This window comes from Papio anubis, chromosome 14, assembly GCF_008728515.1.
Source record: "Papio anubis isolate 15944 chromosome 14, Panubis1.0, whole genome shotgun sequence".
Taxonomy (NCBI): domain Eukaryota; kingdom Metazoa; phylum Chordata; class Mammalia; order Primates; family Cercopithecidae; genus Papio; species Papio anubis.
The window spans coordinates 67,479,297-67,504,426 of record NC_044989.1 but is presented as its reverse complement, the minus strand read 5'-3'; the positions used below and the strand labels follow the sequence as shown (position 1 = coordinate 67,504,426).

At 39.2% G+C, this 25,130-nt stretch overlaps 1 long non-coding RNA gene across 2 annotated transcripts in view; it reads right to left on the bottom strand.

Moving 5' to 3' along the window:
• Positions 1–291: 291 nt before the first annotated feature.
• The window catches only part of LOC116270291, a 48,527-nt gene continuing 23,688 nt past the window's right edge, over positions 292–25,130 (bottom strand). For both annotated transcript variants that reach the window (XR_004178298.1, XR_004178297.1), the window contains 2 exons: positions 8,210–8,268; positions 292–1,889 (listed from right to left, as the gene is read on the bottom strand). This is a non-coding gene — a long non-coding RNA (uncharacterized LOC116270291). The remainder of the gene's footprint in view (positions 1,890–8,209; positions 8,269–25,130) is intronic.

Genomic DNA, 25,130 nt, shown 5'->3' with positions numbered 1-25,130 from the left:
TTTGTGCTTTAACAATAAAGAATAAAGCCGGTGGGAAGAGAATCCTCTCCTCACCTTCACGCAGCAGCTGCTGGAGCAGACCCAGCGAGATTATACCAGTGTGACTGAGGTCATGAGAGAAAAACGGGAATGTAGCTGCAGCCACTAGCATCAGGCAGTGGTGGAGGTCAGGAGTAATGAGAAGAGAGGAAAGCCCCAGGAAGCAGCTAAGGGAGTTCTGAAGAGGTCTTTGAGAGTACTTGGGAGAGATCCCAGAAACCCTTGGAGAAGCAGAACTGAAATGGTCAGAGGCATCAATATTTCCCCCAGTGGGCTATATGCCTGAGAGTGCTAGAGTTGTGGCACAGTGTGTTCAAGTTTCTTCCTTTGAGTGGTAAGGGCAGGGCTCTAAGGTGTGCAGTTGCTTGTAGGTTTTTAGAATGTCTGATTGCAATGTTGGTGCTAGTTCTAGAGCACGAATCTCAAGGAGGCAGGCCACATCCATTTAACTGTCTGTCTACTGTGCCTGAAAAGTGCACTACATAGGCACAACAGGATAATCACTGAAGATAATCTTTTTATAGCCCAAGCTAATCAATGCCAGCCAGGTTGCAACTCTTGAAGACCACAGAAGCTGAGAAGGATGTGATTCAACAGCTGGAGCATGAAGGATCTTGCTATTCATATGAATGCAATGGTCTCTTGCACACACACACACACACACAGAAGCGTGCACAAAGGTAAAGGTTCACTCTTCATTCCTGAACTGCATCTCCCTCCTACCCATTCCCCAACCCCCAACATACACACAAGCTGTGCTTTAGAGCATCTGTTCTTTTAAGCTTAACTTTTATTTTCACTTTAACCTTAGTTCACTTGGATGAAGATGTTGGGATAAGGAGAGATCCTTATATATATTGGGGAATGGTCAAGGAAGGAGCAGGTTGCGTCACAGTATGATGTGTCCCAGTCCCAACACCTCACTGCCCCCCACCCCCGGTCCCATCCCAGCAGAAGAATATGTCTTCATGCAGATAAAACATGGGCTAAACTTTCCAAGTCAGGATTCAGTTTGGTTTCCAGTGTGGGAAAGTATCCACAGTTAACCCCAGTGGATTTTTCCTGAGCAGGAGAGGGAAAATACAATAGAAAATAAATATATAGACATCTCTTAGTGCACTAGTCTAAAAATGACCGTGATTGGAGCCCAGCCTGCAAGCTGCATCAGCTGCTTTACCTCAACTTTTTGCCCTTTCCCAACATGCACATATTTATAACCTGGGCTTCCCAAACAGATTACTCTGTATTTCCGCCATCTGGTTTATGGGTTTTTTTTTTTTGTTTTTTTTTTTTGTTTTTTTTCTTTTTACATACTACAGGCAGCCAAACAGTAAAGCTAGTAGGATTTCTGTTTGAGCAAAAGCAACTCTGGCAGAGTGTTGTAAAATAACAGCACATTAGCTACTTGGAAGCAGTAGCACAGCTCCAGAGACTTCAAGAATGCTGGAAGACTTTAAGAGGGGTTAATTAGGGGATGAGACTGGACTCCATTGTAAGCTTTGGCAGAATGTTGAAAAACATTATGAAGACAAGAGTCTTCATAAGTATGGGGAGAATTTTACCAAAAGAAAAAGGCGAAATGCTTCAATTTTGCTTTCATTTTATGACTGCCTCCATTGAAGAGAAATGGCCGGGTTTCATTTGTGTACAGACCTAGTTATTGTATCTTTGTTGCTTCCATTTCTATCAGCAAATAGAATCAAGACAACATTAAAACAGGTGTCCCTCGTTTAGTGGAAGGTCCTGTTAAAGCTCATGTTGCAGCAACACTTTTGTTAAGGGAATCCTATGACACTGTTCCATTCCACTGTAAATGTCAGAGATTCAGTCTGTAGGAAGAGCATCTGGCCCTGAATAGAATGAAATCATAGGTCAGAATATTGAAAACATCCTCAAAACACTTACAGAAAAGAATAAATTATATCTGCCACAGAACATATTATTATTCAGTATATGATTAAAAGTATTCTACACTCAGATTATGATATACAAAATAGAAATACAGGCAGTGGGAAACTCTGGAAGCAGTCTCATCTTCCTCATCCTGAGATACAGGTTCAACTAATGCTAAGAAATCAGTTTCTAATGATCAGAATTCTTGGTTAGAATGTTTCAGTTTTTTCTAAACAGTTTCCAATTAACTTGGAGTTTCTTACCTGATATTCTAGGTAATTTTATAGGGTTTATGGGGATGAGGTACAGTGCACTTTTTCTAGACTTTTATGGTAATCCATCTGGATTTTTTTTTTTTTTTGTATCCTTATACTAGAGGATCAAAGAGGACAGTGTACAAAGCAATATTTAAAGCATGCATTCTCTCTTTCACTGGGGAGTTTGACTCTGGTGTTTGTAGAAACAACTGTCATTCAACAAATGGTTTTGAAGCATGGTTTGAGCAATGGATTATACATTTTGTGACTTTTCTTATCTTAACTCAAAGTTTGCTTCATTTAGCTGATAGTGTCTGTCTGCCTTAAGGCTACACAATGCACAATGCATAACTGACATGCCATGCTTATCTGTTGTGCATTGAACTTAAAAAAATATTGAACACTAACTAGATCAATTCATTCATTCACTCATTCATTCATTCATTTATTAATACAGAGATCAGATACAAGATTACTGCCCTAACGATGCCCTTAGTGCCAGAAAAAGTTCTGAGTCTCTTTAAAATGCTGAGCATGGCATGTACTCTCTGTCATTTAATCAACACTCCTCACAATACAGGACTTTTTATTATTTTTTTAACTTTTACGTTCAGGGGTACATGTGCAGGTTTTTTATATAGGTAAACTTGTGTCACGTGCATTTGTTATACAGATTATTTTGTCACCCAGATACTAAGCCTAGTACCCAATAGTTATATTTTCCGACCCTCTTCCTCTTCCCATCATCCACCCTCATGTAGGACCCAGTGTCTGTTGTTCCCTCCTTTGTGTCCATGTGTTCACATATTTAGCTCCTACTTATAAATAATAACAACAATGTAGGAGTTATTGTTCTCAATTTACAAGTGTAGAAAGTGAGATTCAGAGGTGATATACAGTTTGCCCAAGGTTATATATATTATCATTAAGTTGCAATCTGGATTTAAACTTAGGGTTCTCGGCCGGGCGCGGTGGCTCAAGCCTGTAATCCCAGCACTTTGGGAGGCCGAGGCAGACCCAGATCCGCGAGGTCAGGAGATCCCGAGACCATCTGGCAGAACACGGTGAGCTTGTCTCTACTAAAAAATACAAAACTAGCGGGCGGGTGGCGGGCACCTGTAGTCCCAGCTACTCCAGGAGGCTGAGGCAGGAGAATGGCGTGAGGAACCTGGGAGGCCGGAGCTTGCGGTAGCTGAGATCGGCCACTGCACTCCAGCCTGGGCGACAGAGCGAGACTCCCGTCTCAAAAAAAAAAATAAACTTAGGGTTCTCTGATGAAAAAAAAAATTACTTCTGCTTCAACACCATACTGACAGTGTTAAGAATGAGATAATCAAATTATGATGAAAGAAGAGGATTGGTAAGTATTGTAACCTTAAGAGTATGCTGTTCTCAGCATGAATATGTATCTTAATTCATGAGTTCCTTAAGTTTAGAAGTCTGGCAAGCAACTGTTCTATAAAGGAGGGAGAGCCCGGTACTATTTAACATAAATTTCTAGCAGTTAGCAACCCCTTGATAACATATTTACTGACAGTTGGAGATCTTGCTGACATTAGTTTTATGGGATAAAATCTATGTGGGATCCATCATGTCGCTGCCATCTGTACAAATTTGGAGAGCAAAGGAAGATGAGAGGGAGAAGGCCAACTTAAAATATCTCCCCGCAGCCAGTTTTAGAGTGCAGGTGAGGTACAGGAGAGAACAAAGAATTAGGAATGAAACACTTTAAGGTTTCTGTTTCTCTTCCCTTCCCTGGACCAGTTCTATCCCCCATACATGAGAGGGAGAAGAAAGAAATTCAGCAGACAAAGAGAAAGAAAATGAAGAGTGGTGAAGTGTTGGTAAGTGAAATTTAGGGTAGGAAAACTTACAGAAAATGCTTTCTACTCACTCAGAAATGGTGGAATAAAATGAAGCCCTCAGAAAATGCCTGGAATAATGTTTCTTAATTTTTGGATGAAGGTTAAAGTTTTGGATGGGTAAAATTTCCTCCTTGACATAAGTGACTGTAGGCAGAAAAGCACATAAAATACAGAGGCACTCCACTGAGTGAATATGTTGCACCCAAGATAGCTTCCAGGGTAATTGGAAGCAACATTCAAATATAGTTTTATGGTGTCCTGCCATCAACTTCTTTAGCTTATAATTCACTCTGGCTGAGTCCTCATGGGGTCCCTTAGAGGGGTAGCTCAGGTTCCTGGTTGGGCCTATGGTCTCTAGGGTCTAAAGGGGACTAAGGCACACTGTTTTCTTTTGGAAATCTATCATACCTTCTCAGTTATTCTCAGATAGGGAACCTAGATTTGACCTCTGTCATACTGATAAAAGACGTAGTGAGATAAACAGAGATTGTATGAGAAATTTTATAAGCAAACTTGGGAAACATTCAGCATACAGAGAGTGAATTTCCAGAAATATCATCTATGTGTTTTTATGATGATGATGAATATTGCTGAAAAGGAGTAAATGTATTAGTTTGTTTTAGTTTGGAGGTCATAGAGTACTCAGAGGTAATCTATGGAGATAGTTATTCGGTTGGAAATAAGGCTTTTGATGCAGTGAGAAGAGGAGAAGATTAAAAGCCAATTTAGCGATATTCCTGTAAATGATGGGTGATAACTATGATGATGTGTTGGTTTCTGTTTCAAGTCAACTGAAGTAGTCATCTGCTGTAAGTGAAAGTAAAGGTTAGAGCACAGTTCTAGGCATCAGCTGAGAGAGAAATATATCAGAGTAAGTTCCCTCCTTGCCCTTTTATCTTTACTTCTGAATCTTAACTCTGTGGAATACAAATTTGTGCCAAAATGAAAACACAGATAAGCACTAGGGAAGAATTAGAGGGAAATGAGGTGCAAAATGCAGATAACTCAGGGAAAAGTTTCTGTAGAGGAAAGGAAACTGAGATAGGGATAGCCACCTGTGCATAGTCTTCTTTCTTTCTGAGAACACAGCCACAACCATGCTTCCCAGCCTCCCTTGCAGCTACATTCACCATAGGACAGAGTCTAAGCGATGGCACCCAAGTGGAAGTAACCGAAACCACTTCCAGGCATGGTCTTTGAAAATCTTCCACACATGCTGCTCTAAGCCCTTCTGGGTGACTAGAATGAAAAAGAACTTGTGTTGAAGATGACAGAGCCCCAGTCACTCTGGTTAGTGAACCACCAAGTGTTTCTTCAGATGGAGGAAAATCACCACCATCAATGAGAAACATCTGCCTTGACTGTTATGTAAGCAAGAAATAATTTATTGTTTCAGTCACTCTGCAGTTCAAGTTCCATTTGTGTCAGCAACTGTATCCCTAAGAGTCACTAAAAACAGTTTTATGTTAATTTTTGGAAGAGGAGCTGTACATGAGAACATGTATATAATATTTAATTGCATTTTGTAAATTAAAGAAACTAAAGAAACTGCTAAAAACTCCTTCTTTGGAGGTCTCTAACATGTCTTTCCTGTGTCTGTACTTGTTGAAAGGGGACTTCTTAAAAGAGGACAGAAATGGGTGTACACACTGTTCCAGGTTCCCATAGCGCTACAATTTCATGATCCCGTGACAGTTTGGGCCATAGCATGAGCTGTTTTGATTTCTAAAAGAGCACTGGAAGATTTATGCCTTTCCTGTTGGGGAAATTCTCCTGATTTATGACCACTATGTTTGTAGGTACTAAATCATACTGAAGTATACTAAATATTTTGTTATTTAATTTTGGTTGAGCAAGGTGCTGGTCATCCAAGTTAATGACTGTTCATGGGTGGCATGAATTCTGAGAGGCATTTGTGGTGGGTGTGTGTTATTTGAATGGTAGAGGCATATTGATAGTTACTGCATCCTATGTGAGAGCCAGGCAGTCCAGCAACTGCCAGTGCACTGACTCTATGACCATAAACTTGAGTTGTTATGATTGTTGGTAACAGTTGTGCTTTAAGCCATGAAGAAGAGTTATTTTAAAATGATGATCCATGTTGTTCCCTAATCACTATTTTTAAAGGCCTTAATGCTTCTACAATATCATTGTTAGGGCTAACTCATGTCCATGTAACTTATGGAAATGTTTCCAGACCACATTAATATTTATCTACATAACCATCAGAGTAAATTTATTTATTATTTGAACAGCTTTGCTGTCAGCTAGGTAAAGCTAATTGTTTACTTTTCTTTTTGAAAAATATCATTCCATGGTTACCACTATATTGTTTTCACATGGGTAAAACATCCTCTGCAGTCAATCATTTATCAATTAAAATATTTTTAACCAGTTTAGCAGATTTTGTTTTACTCTCAGAATAATGTTAGGTACCAGAAGTGTAGGGAAGAAAGAAGGTGTATATGACACGGTTTCTACAATCCTAAGAGAGACATACTTTAATATGATAAGAAATATTGAACATGATAAGAAACATTCACAAACAGGGCAGTATTTCATATTTGATTTGCTCAAGAGGTCTCGGCATTCAACTACATTCCTGAGACTTTGTGGCTGTATAATACTGAACAAGTCACTTGACTCACGAGGGCTCATGTTCCCCAATTCTTCAAAACAATTATGATACTACAAGCCTCCCAAGACTGTTGTCAGATTAAGGAGCAGATCACCTAGTATGGTCATAACATCAGTTCTGGGAGAACTAGAAAGTGGTCCCCAGCTACCAGTCAGTTGAGCCAACATTGGATGAGGAGTCCCCATAGACAAGGAAAAGCTTAGAGAATAACAGGTTATCAAGGAGTAATTACAAAATACAAAGCCATCAGGACTCTGAATTCACAAGTGTAGGTGGTGGCCAAATAGGTCTAAGCAATAAGATCATGAAACTGGAAGTGTGGTGATTTGAACATGGTTCTACAGTATCTTGTTCTGTGTTTCTTCATGGTCTCCTATGAATCAGCTGTGGCCCTAGAACATGGGAGGTGTTCAACTCATATCTGGCTTAGGAGGACACTAGAAAACCTACCACTGACTGGTGATTTCTCTGAATTGAGTAATATTTTTTGGATCACTAGCTTTAATAATGTACTTATCACCTGATTTATTTATTTATTGTATATTGTCTTACTAGGTTTCAAGTTCCATGAGAATAGGAACTTTTTGGTTTTCACTGATAAATCCCTAGTGTTAAGAACTGTGACAGTATAGGTGTTTGATATTAATTTGCATAAATGAATAAATTAAATAAATAATTGAGTATCTACTATGGGCAAACCATAGTGTTTAGCCCTGAGTCACCTACAAAGATGATTAAGCCAAGGTCCCCACCAAGAGATGGGCTCTTTTCAGTCTAAACCAATTATCCAATGTTTCTGCTTGCAATTGATTGAGAGGTGGGCTGAATTAAGGTAACTTTGGCCAGTAAGTTAGTCTTCCAGTAGCATTTGAGAAAGAAAATTCTGCATTCTTAAAAGGAATCCAAGAGAAATCTCTGTCTATCTCTCTCCCTCTCCTTTTCCTCATCTTAGCCTTTGGTGGCAGTGATCATCTTAAGACCACAAGACAAAACCAACGCAGGGAGGAAGGCGGGAACTGAAAGAATAGAGGAGAATTGGAGAAAGAAGGCATTTCACCTGATGCCCAACCCAATTCTGGACTTTCAATTATGTGAGCCCTTGAAAATCCTCATTTAAGCTATGGGGAGTTGGTTTGTGCTACTTCAGCCACAGCATCATACTTATTAAAATTCTTTCCAGAGAGTTGAATAAAAAGCATATGTGGTCATAAACAAAGTACAAATTAGTCTTTCAAAAGATTCTATACCAAGAGACATTATCCAAGGCTTCCCCAGATAGAGGAAGACTGAACAAAGTCCAGATTGACTAAATTAAGAATAAAACCCAAATCTTTCTACTTTTGCCAAGAAGCTAAGAAAAAAAAAAAAACATACAGAAAACCTATTATATGGAACATCTTATACCCTTTGAGACTCTAAGTAACTGATGTGCATGTAGTAGTAGTACTAATATTTTGTATGCCCGATTATCAAGTCATTCTTTAAGAGGTGCTATGATGGTTAGTGAAATAGCTGACCTGGGCATCCAACAGCACAGCCTTCATCTTCTTGCCTCATTGGCCTTTCCATGGCTTTTCTATGTATGGGTAGAAAAGGGCACAAGAAGAAGATGAGTTTCAAATGGATCACTTCTAGTGCTAGATATTATCATGGATAAAAGGTTCACGAGGGAGGAATTTTGGTTAATGGAGAGTATCTAAAATTTAAATAATATACATGTTTTATATATTATTTATATTATATATTTATATTTTTATATATTATTAAGTAATATATATATGCTCATCAATTTACATAGCAGACAATCTCTGCACTACCACTACCACTCTCACCCCAGTGCTCTCTAGACACCTTCTCTGCTTATGTTCTTACTAGTATTTATTTTCTTAATATATATGCTTTAGTTATATCGTTGTTATTTTCTATATTCCTCCACTAAATTGTTAAGCTCTATGAGGACACGGATTGTTTTTGTCTGGTTTATTATTAACCTCTAGCACCTAGAACAGTGTCTGATATATAGAACTATATAACATTCATTTTAAAGATAAGTAAATTAATTCTTTATTTGCACAATTATAAGACAAGACATTTTATAAACTTGGTTTTAAATCAAAAATCGAAGCTTGAAAAAACATATTTTCTGGTATTTCCTTTTAGTAAATAATTTTTAAGCATAAATTTACTTATTTTAAAATGTGAATCCACTCTGAAAACATTTAACTAGGGAAAGAGTATATTAAGGAACGTGTAGATTCACTCAATCTGGGAGTGAGAAGAGAATTTGGAAATGTTTTTAGGCCACAGACTTACCCTAAACACCTTGAAATTATAAAGATGTATTGTTTTTAGATGCACTTTTAAGTATAGATGAAGCATCCTATATTAAATCTAGGATCACATATCAGTACGTTTTGAAAGTGCTGCATTCAAAAAATGGTCAGTGCTTTCAAATTTTTCCCGGAAGAAATATGAGACAAAAATATTCCGACTTCTAGGTTAATGCACAATGGACTGAAAGCATGCACTCATTTTTGTTCTTCTCCTTTGGGTGGTTACTTCCTTGCCTGCAAAAGTTGCATTCCTTTCCCTAGGCTGCAGCCACTTCCTTGGTTCCTTACCCCCTTATTTCAGTTATGGGAGAAGATGTTGTGGTCCAGTGATCTGCAGAATGCTAACAAGTGCTGAACAAGTGTGGAATCCATATGATTCCTTCAGTCCATTAGTTCTCCTAGAATGAAGTATCCAGTTTCTTTCAATAAATACCATCCGCTCCTTGTTCAAGGAGGTGCTCATGAGTAAAACTCTCTACTGCATGGCTCATGATCAAAGGGAGCTTGTTAAATAGGTCATCGAAGGGTTTTCCCAGCTAGGTGGCTGGAGTGCCATACTTACTCAGCAGAAGCTGGTAGTCAACCAGGGTGTTTATTCACTGAAGGTCAGGCTTTTGTATTATGAAACTTCTAGCAAATTTGATAAGCAGTAAATTGCAGATCTATCACTTCATCCCCCCAGAAAGTATGTGTGTATGAAATCAGCAGAATACTGCCTCTCTGTGATTTATGGCCCACTTTTGACCACCCCTTATCAGGTTCCCACAAGCACTTTTCTGATGCAGCTCATGTCTGAATGACAATAGACAAACCAGTGCCATTATGCACCAGAATCTCTCTCTGCATTCTAGACACCAAGATTACATCTGGGGTATTGATTTATTGCTGCCTTTTCCCCCAACAGGGACCAGTTTGTTCAGCCTGAACAAGATCGACTATTATTAAACGGAGCCAACAACTCTATGTGAACTTGGTAATAAAATAATCATTTACTCCCACCTTTCTAACAAACCGGGCATATAAGGAAATGCATGCGTTTAAATATTTAGGCTGTTTATTTGTCTCTGCTTGTCTCTTTTTTAAGTATGCAAAGTAAGATAAAACAGGCCTTTGGAGGTAGGGAATCTTTGCAGTGTCTTGGATGTTGAAACACAATGTGTTTCTTTTTATGAACCACACTGAAATGATTACAAATCTCTGCTTTGGTGTGTATTTCTGAAACACCTACTGTATCTGTAGCAATGAGGTTTTATGACAGCTTGAACAGTTTCTGCAAAATTTATATGTTCTACCACTACATCATTTTGGGGAGCGATATAAATTTTACAGCACATCAGAGTTTTATATTACCTACAAACGCCTGATGTAGGATTCACATTAGGTAGGCCCCACATCCACCCACAGTTTTCTATTCTTTAGGGTATTTATGTTTGCCAGGCAAAAGAGACTTCAACACTTTTCTCTTTACAAATGATCATTCCTCCTCCCTCGTTACCTTTCAGTTTAACATCATTCGCTCTGACTATTTGTCTATGGGAGATTCACCCACGCTCTCATCAATTTACATAGCAGACAATCTCGGCACAATTTCTGCTTTCTAGCTCCCACATATGGGGAGGGTGGTGTTTCCAGAGCCACCAAAGACTTGAGTGAGGTAAATGAAAATCAAAGAAGGGAATCTTTATGTCTCTCGCTTTCTGAACTCCCAGTTGATTTTTGTGTTCTGACAAGTGGCCCTGGAACACAATGCTTAAAATCACAAGTGGCCATGGAACACAATACGTAAAATCATAACTGCCTTAAGAAATCTCAGCATGTTTTTGCAAAGTCTGTGGGAAAATTCTGGGATCATGATTCCAAAGATTTAGATTCACTGAAATTAGGAAAAGGACAAGTTAATTCAGAATCAAAGTTGTAGCTGAACCTTTGTTGAAGATCTTAGCAGTAAGCCACCTTATGAAAAATGTCTGCCACACCTGTTCCCTGGCTCTGTAATCTCTGTCTTTAACATTTCCCAGTCCTATCATGGCTGAATTTTGGCAGTTTCTCATCTCATAATGAATGGGAAAGAAGTTGTGGGTTGGAAGGAATAGTGGGCTTATATAGTTTGTCTGTTTTACTGAAAAGCCATTCTTATTGCCTACCCCCACCCCTCACCTCACTCTCTCAAAAAAATTCTGCTCAATCTACTCAGTCAAATCTTGGTTTGAGTAGTACTGGGCTTGAAACCTCAACCTACAGCAGCAGATATGTGGCTTAAGTCTAGCCAATTGGATTTTCCTTGTGCCCATGGAATCATAATCTTTGCCAATCACATGGTTCAGGGCTGCCAGTGGCCATCTGGAGGCCACATAGGAAAAGCCTGTCTGAGACTGAAACCCGGAAGAGCCCAGAGATGGATACAAAGTGCTAAGACCTCCACTGAACCTCTGAATACAGCATGCCTAAAGCCTACTCCACTTTTTAGACTATTTATTTATGACATCCCAATAAATGTCCCCTCTTGACTTAAGCCAATGAATACGAGGAGCAGGGTAGATGCCAACACCTGAGGAGTGAATTCCCATAAACCACATTATACTTTGGACACCTCACGTGTATGCTTTTTACACAACACACAAGGTCATTTGTCTCTTTATAACCTGTGTTATGGCCATTCATAAGTTATGACATTGTGAAACAAGAAGTAAAAAAGCAAAGGATTCTACTAAAACAAAGTGTTGTTCCATCCTGATGGCAATTTCTGTTTTAGCCAGCCCAGGAGACCACCAGCCTAGAGTAAGATAAGACCAGAGGCATCTAGATTTAATCTCCAAGCAATAGGGAGCCAAGATAAGTATTTGAGCAAAAGCGTCACAATTGAAGATTTGCTTTTTTTTTTTTTTTGAGACGGAGTCTCGCTCTGTCCCCCAGGCTGGAGTGCAGTGGCCGTATCTCGGCTCACTGCAAGCTCCACCTCCCGGGTTCACGCCATTCTCCTGCCTCAGCCTCCCGAGTAGCTGGGACTACAGGCGTCCGCCACCTTGCCCGGCTAGTTTTTTGTATTTTTTAGTAGAGACGGGGTTTCACTGTGTTAGCCAGGATGGTCTCGATCTCCTGACCTCGTGATCTGCCCGTCTCAGCCTCCCAAAGTGCTGGGATTACATGAAGATTTGCTTTCTAAGAAGCTAAGACTGCAAGTCTGTAAAAGAGGCTTGACAATAGAAAGAGATTTGTGCAAGGGACAGTTGTCAAGCCAAGTAGAGAGATGATGCTGGCCTTAGCTGAGGCAGTGGCAAGAAAAGGGGACGAGAGAACCAGTTTTCAGAAAGTTTCAGAACTCAGTAATTAAATAAGTAGATGTGGGAATGGAGGTATCAGAATTTCTAGTAAAAAGACAGAAAGGTAGTGATGATATTAATCATCCCAAAAAAGAGGAGAAGCACGTATTAGGCAGGTGGAAGGAGGAAGGGATGGTAGTTTTCTAAGACAACTCACCTTTGATGATAAGTTTACTGTGTTTAGGAGAACCAGGTGATGATGTCCAGTGATCAGTTGGCAATATGGGTCTGGAAGTGTAAAGAGATATTATGGCTGATGACATTAATTGTAGGTGACATCAGCATGGAACGGCAGTTCAGTCATGGGGATGAATGCATTCACTCATAGAAAACTTGCATGGGGAACCATGGAGGGAAAAAGAGCAGGCACTGGGGAGCCACTGACATTTAAGGGGTGGATTCAATCTGAGGAGACAATGAAGGAGACCAAGCAGGAGCAATCAGAGACCAGGCAGGAGAACCAGGAGAAAGTAAGTCCTCAAGGATTAAAATGGAGAGCATATTCACAAAGAGGAGAGTAGTCTACGATCATTGAATTTACAAATGTGACAATATCACTGACTTTCTCAATTTACTTACAAATGAGTAAGATACAAACAACCCCAAAACACATCTGTTGGAGGGGCCATATGGGAAATGGCATTACTATAGAACTGGCTTTTTGGAGGGAAAACGTCCCTGCCCAGTGACAGTAACACAGCTGAAGATTTACTCAACATCAGCCAGCAAACTATATCATGCCCTTTCCACTTTAGAATGTTCTTTTTGCGTCCCATCCAAATGTGATCAACCCTTATGGGCCATGCTCTGCTTCTCACCACTCAATTCCTATTCTTCTCACGCCCACACACACGTCCTCTCTGCACCACTACCCCCACCTGTACATTACTGTGAACACTTGTTACATGCCACACACTCTTCCATGCACTTTGCATATATACCAGTTTATTTAATCCTCCCTAAGACTCTGTGATGGAGTCACTATTATTACTTTCATTTTGTACCTGAAGTCACTGAGATGCTGAGATGTTAAGCAGTTTTCCAAGCTCCCACAACTTGGAATGTCAGAGCCAGGGTTTAGCTCTTATTATACATTGATCTATTTTTGTGTGTGCATATGTTTGTGTTATGTTGTGTTATATGGGAACTTTCAGTGTAACTTGCAAACCCGTTGAAAATATTGCCAAAATCTTATACTTTAAAATCTTCTTTGCCTTCAGTAATAATAGCTAATGTTTATTAAGTACTTTCAAGGTTCACAAACTTATGCTAAGTACATGCATTCCATTTATTCTAGTCAACCCCAATGATGTGGATAGGGTTATTTTTATTTCTCTTTTACAAATGAGGGATTTGAAGTTTGGGGAAATTAAGTAACTTACTCAAGGTCACCAGTTAGTTGGTGGTCCACCTTGGATTTAGACTCACATCAGTGCTAACCTCTATATTATATTCCCTCATATACAGTTGCTTATATGCAGTAGTCTAAATAAATGAAGAACTTACTGATTGACTGTAACCATATATGTGACTGCAGGGGTGCAAACTCACTCCTTGAATGCAAAATTCATCCTGCTTGCCGGCCTGTCCCAGTTCCCTTCTACTTTCCATCTAGTGGGAAACTTCTGAGTATGGCTATCATCACATTTTAGATTCAAAACTACAGTGGAAGCTCAATTATCCAAACAAATCAGGGCTCAAAGGTACTCAAGCATGCAGTGGGTTTGACTAATACAGTTTGAAGATTTAAAAAAAGAAATAGAACAATGAAAAAAATGTTCAATTTCAGCATGTCGAGGCATAAAAGATAAAGGAAATTGGCTTTAGGGAGTCATTTGAATAATGGGACAGTTCAAATAAAGGATGTTCAGATTACTGAGTTTGCACTGTGTTTAATCTACCATAGAGAGAGCTGCACTCTAGAGCATTTGCATTGGCAGTAGGCACCCACTCTCAACATTCAGCTCAGCCATACTCTCTTCTCCAATTTCCTTATCTCATCTTTATACCATGGATGGTCTCAAATGCTTTTTGTCACTTTGCAGATGAGGAAATCCCTTAAGTTATGCTTTTTGTGGAATGCTGTTAATCAGTAGTCAAAAATAAAATCCATTCCACCTGATCTCCTTTTCCAGGTTGAGACCACATTGTTACTTTCTTTCAACAGAAGCCCTAGGAATAGTCACAGCAAGGATAGTAGGTGGTTTGCCAAGTGCCTTCTCAATACCTCAGTCTCCCATTGGATGATTTACCTGAAGCACTGTTCAGATGGTCGACCTGACCCAGGTCCATCATGGTGTGGTGGAAGAGAGTGAGGAAGGAGGTGCCTTGGCTTTCCCAATGTGGAAGGCAGAGGTTCTATTCATTCATGCCACATACTGCTCCACTTCTGAGGCATGGAATGCACCATACTTAGGGTAACAGAAGAAGAAAGTTGATCAAGGGGGAGTTTTACCAGCCCTCAATTGGAGGATTATTTGGACTATATAGGAAAGATGCTTTTAGCATAAAATCATTTGTTAGTGTGAAATGTCTGGTTGTCTAGTGAATATTCCAACTGCAGGATTTGAATAGTTCATCTCCTATCATCCAAATGAAATAGAATGGCTGAAACCTAGGAAATTAAAAAAAAAAAAAAAAAAAAAAGACCCTAGAAAAGAAAAAAAAGGAAAAATCTCAAAGATGAGCCAAAGAGTCAGGGGATGGCAGGTAGGTGGGGAAAGTCCAAACAAATTAGGATTATCCTCCATTCATCTCAGTAATGTTGGCTACATGGAGGTTCCTGGAAACTTTGGTCATAGAATTTGCCCAGGACACTGAAGAATGAGAGGAGTCATTTTTATGTCTCCACCTCCACCCTGCGTTTTGTAGATTCTACGGCTGAAAAGACATGACAGGAATTTGAAATAATAGTCTGTTTTATAAAACTATGGGGACTCCATAGGCATGCCACAATAGCAATAATAGGAATATTTAGTAATATAACCAGTATTTAATACAATGACAAATGTCAGCCCAACTTTCCTTTATCAAGATTTCATAGAGGCTTACATAGGAAAGTGCCATTCCACACCTACTTCTGTACAGAGAAACATGCTCAGTGCCTCCACTTCCAGCCCAACTCCCGACCTGAGCTCTACATACAATGACACAGGTTTCTGGAGTTAGCTATTACACTGCTAAAAGCTTTTTTTAAAAAAAATGAGAATGAGCATTGGCATTTTGTACAAGACTACCTTCATAATCTGAGCTGTGTTCCTTGGCTATTCTTTTTTTAACTTTTATTTTAGGTTTGAGGGTACATCTGAAGGTTTGTTACTTAGGCAAACACATGTCACAGTGGTTTGTTGTATATATTATTTAATCACCCAGGTATTAAGCCCGGTGTCCAATAGTTATCTTTTTCCCTCCTCCCATCCTCCCTCCTCATTAGACCCCAGTGTCTATTTTCCCTTCGTGTTCATAAATTCTTATCATTTAGCTCACACTTATAAGTAAAAACATGCAGTATTTTATTTTCTGTTCCTGTGTTAGTTTGCTAAGGATGATAACCTTCAGCTCCTTCCCTGTTCCTGCAAAAGATATGATCTTGTTCTTTTTATGGATGCATAGTATTCCATGGTGTATATGTATCACATTTTCTTTATCCAGTCTGTCACTGATGGGCATTTAGGTTGATTCTATGTCTTCCCTGTTGTGAATAGTGCTGCATGTGCATGTGTCATTATGGTAGAATAATTTGAATTCATCTGGGTATATACCCAGTAATGAGATTGCTGGGTCAAATGGTGCTTCTGTTTTTAGCTCTTTGAGGAATCACTATACTGCTTTCCACAATGGTTGAATGAATTTACACTTCTACCAACAGTGTATAAGTGTCCCCTTTTCTCTGCAACCTCACCAGCATCTGTTATTTTTTCCTTTAACAATAGCCATCTGACTGCTGTGTGATGATACCTCATTGTGGTTTTGATTTGCATTTCTCTAATGATCAGTGATATTAAGCTTTTTTAATGTTTGTCAGCCACATGTATGTCTTCTTTTGACAATTGTCTGTTCATGTCCTTTGCCCACTTTTTAATGGTGTTGTTTGTTTTTCTCTTGTAAATTTAAGTTTCTTATAGATGCTGGATATTAGATCTTTGTCAGATGCATAGTTTGCAAAAATTTTCTCCGATGCTGTAGGTTGCCTGTTTACTCTGTTGATAGTTTATTTTGCAGTGCAGAAGGCCTTTAGTTTAATTAGATCATATTTTTCAATTTTTGCTTTTGTTACAATTGCTTCTGGTGTCTTTGTTATGAAATCTTTGCCAGTTGCTTTGACCAGGATGGTATTGCCTAAGTTATTGTCCAGGGTTTTTATAGCTTTGGGTTTTACATTTAAGTCTTTAATCCATCTCGAGTTGACTTTTGTGTATGGTGTAAAGAAAGGGGTTCAGGTTCAATTTGCTGCATATGGCTAGCCAGTTATCCAGGCAACATTTATTGAATAGGAATTCTTTTCCTCATTGCTTGTTTTTGTCAACTTTGTTAAAAATCAGATTGTCATAGATGTAAGGTCTTATTTCTGGGCTCTCTATTCTGTTCCACTGATCTATGTGCCTGTTTTTGTACCAGAACCATGCTGTTTTGGTTACTGTAGCCTTGTAGTGTAGTTTGAAGTCAGGTAATGTGATGCTTCCAGCTTTGTTCTTGTTGCTTAATATTTCCTTGGCTATTTGGGCTCTTTTTTGGTTTCATGTGCATTTAAAAATATTTTCATATTTCTGTGAAGAATGTCCTTGGTAGTTTGATAGGAATAGTATTGAATCTATTAATTGCTTTGGGCAGTATAGCCATTTTAATGATATAGATACTTCCTATTCATGAGCATGGGATGTCTTTCCATTTGTTTGTGTCATGTTTGATTTCTTTGAGCAGTGTTTTGTAATTCTCATTGTAGAGATCTTGTATCTCCCTGATTAGCTGTATTCCTAGGTATTTTATCATCTTGATACCAAACCTGGCAGAGACACAAGAAGAAAAGAAAACTTCAGGCCAATATTCTTGATGAATATCAATGCAAAAATCCTCAAAAAACTTGCTGAGTCCAGCAGCACACCAAAAAGCTAATCCACCATGATCAAATAGGCTTCATCTCTGGTATGCAAGATTGGTTCAACATATGCAAATCAATAAATGTGATTCATCACAAAAACAGAACTAAAGACAAAAACTACATGATTATCTCAATAGTTGCAGAAAAAGTTTTTGAAAAAAGTCAACACCCCTTCATGTTAAAAACTCTCAGTAACTAGTTATTAAAGGAACATGCCTCAAAATAGTAAAAGCCACCTATGAAAAACCCACAGTCAACATTCTACTGAATGGGCAAAAGCTGGAAGCATTCCCAATGAAAACTGGCACAAGACAAGGTTGTCCTCTCTTCACCACTTCTATTCAACATAATACTGGAAGTCCTAGCCAGAGCAATCAGGCAAGAGAAAGAAATAAAGGGCATCCAAATAGGAAGAGATGAAGTTAAACTCTCTGTGTTTGCAGATGACATGATTCCATATCTAGAAAACCCCATAGTCTTGGCCAAAAAGGCCTCCAGCTAATAAACAATTCAGTAAAGTTGCAGGATACAAAATCAATGTACAAACATCACTAATATTCCTATACACCAACGACAGTCAGATAAAATCAGAAAGGCAATACCTTTCACAATTTTTACTCTCTATCCTACTTAATATTTCTTCACAGGAATGAAAAAGAGGAGAGGAGAGGAAAGGAAGGGAGAGAGAAGGGGAGGGGAGGGGGGCAGGAGAAGAGAGGGCAGTCGGGGAGAGGAGAGGAGAGGAGAGGAGAAGAGCAAAAAAATCTGACCATGGAGTTTGCTCTGCACAAAGCCAGAGGGCTGTGGCTTCATACTCAGACAGTCAGCTTTTCTGCTTTCTTTTCCATTTAGAGAGATTGACAGAATATTTGTTGTTAGATATTCAAAGCCCTTAGTGTATTCCAAGTCTTCTTTTGATTCTTTGTGTTATCATAGATGAGATTTTGAGCAGAGACTGCTCTTTTATTTAGGAAAGCATGTTAATGGTTGTTTTGGTTATGAAAAACTCTGCATAGCAAAAAAAAAAAAAAAAAAAAAAAACAACCAACCAACCAAACAAACAAACAAAAAACTCTGCATAAGAATTGACGAATGTTTTTCTGGAAAGCATAAGAGAAAAGAGATGGGGTTCTGTGGTCCCGGAGAAATGAGAAGAGTTAGAAATAAAGGTGAGCAGCCGCAGCAACATTGCAGTGTGTCAGACAGCTGATTCCTAGGAGAAATGGCCAGAAATAGAGAATGAACTTCAGGAATAGTAATATCTGCTGTTATCCTTCATGCCATGAATAAGCTCCCTTTGTTATTGAAAATTCATTTCTATAATAGGGCGTGTTACTGACACCTTGGGGAGTTAATAGATGGAATGTGCCTGCTATTGAGATAAGACCGGCAAGGAAATTGTGGCTTCCACAGGTCACACTCGCTTTGAGGCTAGCAGAATACCAGAAGCATCACTCTGGGGGAAAACAGCAGTCCTGAATTTCTAGGGGATTCCCAGCAGCCAAATTCTCTGAAACCCAATGTAATCAGGCAGTGAGAACAGGGTAGCATTCTTATGTAACCTGAGTCCAGGAGGAGATGCAAAACAAACTCCTTTTTCCCTAAATGTAAAGGAAGATGGGATGATGGAATGATGGAGCAGTAGGCTAGATGCTAATATATGTGGCTTCGGACAAACCAGATGGCAGATAATTGAGTTATAATTCATCCAATAAGTGTTTATTGAGCACCTGTTATGTGGTAGGCACTGTGCCAGGTGCTAGGGATATAAAATCCAATTACACAGACAGTATCCTCAACAAATGTACATGTAGAGAAGAAGACAAGCATGTGGATCAGCAATCACCTAATAGTGAGATGAATAGGATGATGAGGATGACGCTCATAAGAACTAGCACTTCTCAAATGCTTGCTGTATGCTTGGCACCAAGCTTAGTGCCTTTCATGTTCTATAACATTTACACTTCCAAAGAATTCTATATGAAAAATCTCTTCAGTAGCCCTGTCTTATGCACTTAATCTAACATTTTTGCCCAAGTTCATAATGCTTATATACTTCTTAATTATGGTATTGAAACCTTATAGTCTTATTCTGGGGTCTGTCCTTTTCGTGTGGAGTTATCAGAGTTTAGGGGAGGAGCTGGTGAATCAGTTGGTCATGATGGCTTTAAAGAAAGAGAACTGGTAATATCGAACTGATGTTAAAATATGAGTAATAGCTTCATAAAAGATGTTGGGGAATGGGAGTGAGGAAAGGATGTATATGCAAGTTGCAAGCAGTGGACTAATCTGTGCTGCTTCTGGAGATATTCACAGCATGTCTGGCTGAGAGTGCTTTAGTTTAGTTGAAGCATAAGGATGAAGGTGGGAGTGTGGCATGGGAGGGAAAGTGGAGACCTATCAGAGATGAGTCTGGAGAACTAAGCAGATTCTAATCATGATGGGCCTGGTGTGCCAAGCCAAGGAGTTTGAAATATAAAGGCTTGAAGTCCATGGAAACATCTTCAGGAGCAGGGTGACCTAATCAGAGTGTGTTAGAAGGGGTCACTCTGGCAGCATGGGAAAGATGGGAGTGGTTGGAGAATGAAAGTGAGAGAGTCCAGTTAGGAAGGTGATTTGATCCACTTGGTCACTCAAGAAATGAGACAGAAGGCTGTTGAAGAGAAAGCAAGAGAGTAAACCAAGAAAATTACAGACAGTTATTCACGGAGAGCCTCACAGTTCCTGCGTTCCTTTATGTCCTTCCTTTAAAACTCCGAAAACCAGATCAACAAGCTCCTAGGAAATTACAGTGTTGGATGTCATCCTTGAAGCACAACTTGGGACTTGGCTTCCCTCCTGGCATGTCTCTTTATTGTTCCAACAGACCCACTCTTGAGGCCAGTGATAGAAAATGACCTTGGCAACTGCAGTGCGGATGCTAAAAGTAAATACTTGGGATTGACTTCTTGCACTGAAATCCTATGCCTACTCCTCACTATCTGTGTACTTCTTCTTGGGCAGGTTTTTTGAAACATCCCTGTCCTTCAGTTTTCTTATCTATAAAATGGGGTTGATAACAGTACCCACTTAGTAAGATTGGTGAGGATTTCATGAACTAATAAATACAATTTATTACATTGAGAAGACTGCCCGGTAGATGGAAAAAAAAAGAGCAATTAGTTTCCAGGTAACCATGGACCTGATTTCTGCCAAGCAGAAAAGCTGACTGTCTGAATCTGAAGCCAAGGCCCTCTGGCATGAGAAAACACTTTCCAAGACTTCTTCAGCCTCTTCAGCCCTCTTGCTGAGCCCTCTGCACTCTTCTTTAGAAGAATAAGAAGTTATTCCATGGCCTCAGTGTGCTGGTGATTCAGATGCCTTCTCACCACTGATGAATCCCAGGCTCCTGAACCAAATCCACAGAGCCTCCTTTTTCCATTAAGCTGAATAGTCAGGCTAAATACAAACTCATTTTGATCAAAACGGGAAGACAAATTGAAGCCTGGTTCTACATGTGTCTTGGGCAATGGGAGATTCTCATTTGGGTTATGAAATTTCTTGCTGCCTTCCTTTGGCTAATAAACAGAATAAAGAAGGACCTCTAATTGGAAAGATCAATCCTATTTTGTGACATCCTAATTTATTTGACAATTTTGGACTTGGGCTCATCTACGGTTCAGAGAATCTTGGATTGAATAGGTGAAAAAAAGAGTTGAGTTTGGAATCCTGAAGGGAAAATATTGAGGACTTTTAGCTGTAAAGTCTCCAGGTGCAGGCAAGGAGTCCAGAGACCTGGAATGGAAATCCCTCAGTATCACTAAATCTATGCAGGGACATTTCAAGCCCATCAGGACTACTGTTTCTCTTCACCAACTAACAATCTTCTCAGGAGTGAGTCCAATCTCCAACTATGGCTGGGGCACCCTAACCCTTGAAGGTGCCAAACTTCCTCCAACCTAATCTTATACCCTTGAGATCTCTGACACCTCCATGGCTATTATTTCACTACAGTATTTAACAGGGACAACTTAGCTCTGTACCTATTTCTCCAGGAACTGGGATCTATCAGAAATCAATGACATTATTTGTCATTGACAAATAGTCAATGAAGTTTGAAGAGGCTATAACATGATCAGTGTCTACAAGTGGAAGTAGATATTCACTAGATATTTAAGGACATTTCAAGAAGAGAAAATGGCAGGAACAAAGATGCAGAAAACAGAAGAAGGAAGGTATATATTAGCTATGGAATAAAGTTAAGCTGTTTTGATGAAGAGACAACACTGGAGTGATTCAAACAAGATAGCAATGTATTTCTTTCTCTGTCTAGAAGTAGGTGGGCAATCGGAAGCCAGTAGATATTTCTGCTCTGTGTGGTCATCAGGGGTTCAGATTCCATCTGGCTTTGCTTGCTACTTGCCAGCAATCACCAGCTCTAGGGCTCTGACCCAGCCCACAGGTAGGGAGAGAGAGAAGTAGAACATAGGTGATTTTTTCTTTAAATGGCACATCTGAGAAACTGTTCACATCGCATCCATTCACATCCCATTTGCTGAATTAATCACACCAAATTTTATTGAAGGCTGAGAAACATAGTTGCTAAGCGGGCCACCACAGACAGTTAAAACTCAAGGGATTTTATTATGGAAAGGAGGAAGGAAAGTGTGTATTGTGAGGAACAATTACTATCTGCTGCAGTGTTGGAGGAAACCTGTGTAACTCTTGCCCAATGTATGGAGGAGTAGCAGGAAATGAAATTTTTTAGTTTATCTGGTCTCAACTAAGGACAGCACGTTCTGTAATCCAGGCAGAGGGAGCAGAATGCGCAAAAAGATAGAGGTGTACCAGTTAAAAATGAATACAAAAACTATTATTATTATGTTAGTCCTGTGAAAACTTCTGACACAGTGGCTTCACAGAAGTTAAGAAAAATTCACACTGGGACAAAGGACACCACGGTTCTATTTTAAGTAGAGTTGGCATAAAGAGATTGTCAGCTCTTTGCTCCTGTATTATATTCCATTAGAGGTAATTGGTTATAAAAGACACCTGATTAGAATAATTTATGTGAATTCCTGTTGGAGTAGAAGGAAAGTCCATTTCAGTAAAAAACAAAGGATGTGTTACATGACATGTGACATAATGTGTATCGGTCATTATATCACTAGAAAGCAAGACATGTTATTAATTATAGCACACAAATCTGTATTTAAATTATCATTTTGGTCAAAGTGGGCTGAGATAACTATACTATGGAGTTATAGAAGTGAAGCTGAAAGCAGGAGGAGATGGTAAGGTGGATGGGATGTGAATTGTATAATAGATGTGCTTTGTAATGTACTTTTTGTTTTTCCATAGCAAACATAGATTTTATACTTAATGCCACATTATATCAAGGTGTAAGCTAATTATCTAACCCTAGAAAATCCAACTCTTGTCAAAAAACCATGATTATGGTCTTTGGAAGTCTCCAGATTCTCTTGTTTAAGAAGACCATCACCTCTGAAGTTTCCCTAGTAATTAGATGGTACATCCTTGTAAAAGGAACTGCAATTAGAAAAAAACAGCTTGATGCTGTTGGTGATCATGGTGCCTCAATCAAGTGCACTGCTACAGTTGGGGTAACAGCCCTCTTGTTGACCAAAGACATTTCCTGGACATGGTGATGCTTGAGAATAATTTGAGTTTTCCTCCCCCAACCCCCACACTGCCTATCCTGTTAAGTAAGGGCCTACTGGAAGGTAAGCTAGCAAGTGAGAATTGGGAAGTACTAGTGACAGATTTTTAGCTTCATACCCAGAAGACCAGCTGCTCCATGGTGACCCTGCTTTGGCAAGCTCCACTGGCAGCTGGTTAAATGTGTTGCTTTTGGCAAGTACCCGCCAGCTGTTCCCACCTGTGGTCACATGCAGGATCTGTCACTTATGCTTATTAGATCTGTAAATCTGGTGGATAATCTGACCTGTTACAAAGAACCTCATGCATGGTGTATGAGTACCAAATATAGTGAATCTCCTTTCAGTGTGTGATTATTTTACACGCAGCTTTTTATTTGCTTTCTCTCATACCCACACAACCAGACAGTGCTTGATCAAGAGACTAATTAATTGGAGAAGTCATTCTGCTGCAGGATAGCAAATACATAAGACATCAGAACATGGTGCACCACTGAGAATGTGCCCCTGCTCAAAACCATTAATTCATGAACCCATTACATTTATTCCCTCATTGCTTACCTTATTTCTCTGCATGGCAGTTGAAGTCATATAACTTGCCATGTGAAAGAGTTACATAAGGCACAGAGCATGAAATACTCAGAGAAGTCATTGTATTAATTAGATTCTCACATCATAGGGTCGTAAAAATTAGAACTGTAGAGGATCTACAACATGAGGTCATTTGTGCCCATCTTCCTCCTCTCTGCCTTCTGCCCAGATGGGATTATTTTCTATTGTATTTACTAGTTCTTTGTCCACTTAAGCAGGAAATAGATTAAATATGGCGCTTTCTCAGTGGTCCATCCAGTGTTATCACAAAAGGTCCCAAAGTAATTGACACTACCTCCCTTGAACCTGTGTGATGAATCCTCACTCAGTGGCCTTTCCGCTATAAATACAGGACCTGTCCCAGCTGACATGCTTGTATTATTGGACAGACTTTAATCTTAGCATTATACAGGCCCACATTTTTCCTCCGCCAAACGCTATTTGCAGTTCTGTCCCAGATGTAACAACCTAATCAAAACAGAATTTCACAGAGCACTACACAGAGGATTGGTTTCTAGGGGATTGTGCAACAGGTATCTGTATGTTTACTGCCTTCTTTTATGAAATTTGATACAATGCAATTGGCAGAGTGCACGTTGAATACTGGAACTCAACTCATAAGTAATGAATTGTAAATGATAAGGTTTAGCGATAGCCAGAAACATTTTTATGCACTCAAATGCCAGTATTCTCCAACTGTAACATTGCTGATGTTAAATTAACACATTTCTACCTTTCTCCATTGTCTTTCTCAGAGATGTATATTATCAGCTGAATTGCATCCCTAAGAACAAATGCTGCCATGTTTAATATGCAAAAGAGAAAGCTTTCAATGGTCAACAGAAGCAGGAAATCCATTAAGAGCACTCTGCCACAGAAATGGTCAAAGAACAAAAAAGCCCATTAGAAATGACAGAAATTGAGAAATTTTGGGGTGAAATAGTTTTTGTAAACCATCTTCTTAGAAAACATGCATTAAGAACATACTTTATAAAAACAATGTTACCTAAAAGTAAAAAAAAAAAAAAAATGGACACATAAATATTTGGCCTATCACCGGCTGGTGGTATGAAAGCACATAGATAGCTTTGATTCTTCTGAGCCTCATTTTCTTCATTCATCAAATTAGGGTCTACAACATCTACAGGCATACTTTATTATCTTGCACTTCACTTTATCCTACTTCACAGGTGTTGCATTTTTTACAAATTGAAGGTTTGAGGCTCCCCTGCATCGGCAAGTCCACTGCTGCCATTTTTCCAACAGCTTGGCTCACTTTGTGCTTTTATGTCCCATTTTGGTAATTCTCACAATATGTCAAACTTTTTCATTATTATTACATCTGTTATTGTGATCTGTCATCAGTGATATGTGATGTTACTATTGTAATTGTTTTGAAGTGTCATGAACCACACTCATATAAGATGCCGAACTTAACT